The sequence below is a fragment of the Salvelinus alpinus genome, chromosome 35 (assembly GCF_045679555.1).
Source record: "Salvelinus alpinus chromosome 35, SLU_Salpinus.1, whole genome shotgun sequence".
Taxonomy (NCBI): domain Eukaryota; kingdom Metazoa; phylum Chordata; class Actinopteri; order Salmoniformes; family Salmonidae; genus Salvelinus; species Salvelinus alpinus.
Genome location: NC_092120.1, coordinates 5,221,906 through 5,225,573, shown reverse-complemented (window position 1 = coordinate 5,225,573; position 3,668 = coordinate 5,221,906).

The following is a 3,668-nucleotide window of genomic DNA, read 5'->3' as shown; positions in this document are numbered from 1 at the left end:
GGTTCCCAAACTTTTTATAGTCCCGCACCCCTTCAAACATTCAACCTCCAGCTGCGTACCCCCTCTAGCACCAGGGTCAGCGCACTCTCAAATGTTGTTTTTGTCACAACCCGGCTCGTGGGAAGTGACAAAGAGCTCTTATAGGACCAGTGCACAAATAATAATATAATAATAATAATATATCATTTTGTTCTTTATTTAGCAATCTTACATACAGTGGGGAGAACAAGTATTTGATACACTGCCGATTTTGCAGGTTTTCCTACTTACAAAGCATGTAGAGGTCTGTAATTTTTATCATAGGTACACTTCAACTGTGAGAGACGGAATCTAAAACAAAAATCCAGAAAATTACATTGTATGATTTTTAAGTAATTCATTTGCATTTTATTGCATGACGTAAGTATTTGATCACCTACCAACCAGTAAGAATTCCGTCTCTCACAGACCTGTTAGTTTTTCTTTAAGAAGCCCTCCTGTTCTCCACTCATTACCTGTATTAACTGCACCTGTTTGAACTCGTTACCAGTATAAAAGACACCTGTCCACACACTCAATCAAACAGACTCCAACCTCTCCACAATGGCCATGACCAGAGAGCTGTGTAAGGACATCAGGGATAGAATTGTAGACCTGCACAAGGCTGGGATGGGCTACAGGACAATAGGCAAGCAGCTTGGTGAGAAGGCAACAACTGTTGGCGCAATTATTAGAAAATGGAAGAAGTTCAAGATGACGGTCAATCACCCTCGGTCTGGGGCTCCATGCAAGATCTCACTTCGTGGGGCATCAATGATCATGAGGAAGGTGAGGGATCAGCCCAGAACTACACGGCAGGACCTGGTCAATGACCTGAAGAGAGCTGGGACCACAGTCTCAAAGAAAACCATTAGTAACACACTACGCCGTCATGGATTAAAATCCTGCAGCGCACGCAAGGTCCCCCTGCTCAAGCCAGCGCATGTCCAGGCCCGTCTGAAGTTTGCCAATGACCATCTGGATGATCCAGAGGAGGAATGGGAGAAGGTCATGTGGTCTGATGAGACAAAAATAGAGCTTTTTGGTCTAAACTCCACTCACCGTGTTTGGAGGAAGAAGAAGGATGAGTACAACCCCAAGAACACCATCCCAACCGTGAAGCATGGAGGTGGAAACATCATTCTTTGGGGATGCTTTTCTGCAAAGGGGACAGGACGACTGCACTGTATTGAGGAGAGGATGGATGGGGTCATGTATCGCGAGATCTTGGCCAACAACCTCCTTCCCTCAGTAAGAGCATTGAAGATGGGTCATGGCTGGGTCTTCCAGCATGACAACGACCCAAAACACACAGCCAGGGCAACTAAGGAGTGGCTCCGTAAGAAGCATCTCAAGGTCCTGGAGTGGCCTAGCCAGTCTCCAGACCTGAACCCAATAGAAAATCTTTGGAGGGAGCTGAAAGTCCGTATTGCCCAGCGACAGCCCCGAAACCTGAAGGATCTGGAGATGATCTGTAGGGAGGAGTGGGCCAAAATCCCTGCTGCAGTGTGTGCAAACCTAGTCAAGAACTACAGGAAACGTATGATCTCTGTAATTGCAAACAAAGGTTTCTCTACCAAATATTAAGTTCTGCTTTTCTGATGTATCAAATACTTATGTCATGCAATAAAATGCAAATTAATTACTTAAAAATCATACAATGTGATTTTCTGGATTTTTGTTTTAGATTCCGTCTCTCATAGTTGAAGTGTACCTATGATAAAAATTACAGACCTCTACATGCTTTGTAAGTAGGAAAACCTGCAAAATCGGCAGTGTATCAAATACTTGTTCTCCCCACTGTATAAAACTTTATTTGTTCATCGAAAATTGTGAATAACTCACCACAGGTTAATGAGAAGGGTGTGCTTGGAATGATGCACATAACACCGCAATGTTGGGTTGTATTGGAGAACGTCTCAGTCTTAAATCATTTCCCACACACAGTCTGTACCTATATTTAGTTTTCATGCTAGTGAGGGCCGAGAATCCACTCTCACATAGGTACGTGGTTGCAAAGGGCATCAGTGTCTTAACAGCGCGATTTGCCAAGGCAGTGGCAGTGGCTTCTGATTAAATAACATTTTCACAAAACTGCTTGTTGCAATTTCGATGAGGCTCTCATGTTCAGATATCGGTAAGTGGGCTGGGTGCAGGGCATGAAAGGGATAACGAGGGCCTCCCAAGTGGCGCAGTGGTCTAAGGCACTGCATCACAGTACTAGTTGTGCCACTAGAGATTCTGGGTTTGAGTCCAGGCTCTGTCGCAGCAGGCTGTGACTGGGAAACCCATGGGGTGGCGCACAATTGGCCCAGAGTCGTCCGGGTTAGGGGAGGGTTTGGCCGGCAGGGATGTCCTTGTCCCATTGCACACTAGCGACTCCTGTGGCGGGCCGGGCGCAGTGCACGCTGACATGGACACCAGGTGTACGGTGTTTCCTCCGACACATTGGTGTGGCTGGCTTCCAGGTTAAGTGGGCATTGTGTCAAGAAGCAGTATGGCTTGGTTGGGTTGTGTTTCAGATGAATCATTGCTCTCGACCTTCGCCTCTCCCGAGTCCATACGGGAGTTGCAGTGATGAGACAAGACTGTAACTACCAATTGGATACCACGAAATTGGGGAGAAAAAGGGGTAAAAAATGATTTAAAGAGAAAGGGATAACGAAACCAGCTGTTTGTGTCATCCGTTTCGGGAAAGTACCTGCATAATTGCGCACCCAACTCACTCAGGTGCTTCGCTGTATCATACATTTGAGCTTGAGTTCATTTGCACACAAAAAAAATCATACAATGATGGAAAGACCTGTTGTCCTTGTTAATGCAGACAGAGAAGCGCTCCAACTTCTTAATCATAGCCTCAATTTTGTCCCGCACATTGAATATAGTTGCGGAGAGTCCCTGTAATCCTAGACTCAGATCATTTAGGTGAGAAAAAACATCACCCAGATGGCCAGTCGTGTGAGAAACTCGTTATCATGCAAGCAGTCAGACAAGTGAAAATGATGGTCAGTAAAGAAAACAGCAAGAGCCTCTCGGTGGATGCTGCAGTGTACCCAAGTGGCGTCGGGAGCAACTGCTTGTACATGTGTTACCACTCCACTATGTCTCCCTGTCATGGCTTTTGCACCATCAGTACGGATACCAACACATCTTGACCACCAAAGTCCATTTGATGTCACAAAGCTGTCCAGAACTTTAAAAATATCCTCTCCTGTTGTCCTGGTTTCCAGTGGTTTGCAGAAGAGGATGTCTTCCTTAATTTACCCCCCATAAACGTAACAGACATATACCAGGAGCTGTGCAAGGCCTGCCACATCTGTTGACTCATCCAGCTGTAACGCATAGAATTCACTGGCTTGTATGCGAAGCAGTAATTGTAATCTCCTGCCATGTCACTGAGGCGCCGTGAAACAGTGTTGTTTGATGAAGACATTGTCTGAATAGTTTTTTGGGCCTTTTCCCCCAGAATTGTCCCAGCCATATCCGAGGCAGCCGAAAGAATTAAGTCCACAATAGTATGGGGCTTGCCTTTCCTAGCCACTCGGTAGCTCACCATATAAGACGCTTCTAGCCCCTTCTTATCAATGGTATCTGTTGATTTTATACATGTCTTACTACTCAAAGTCGTCTTAATTTTCGCTCAAAAAACT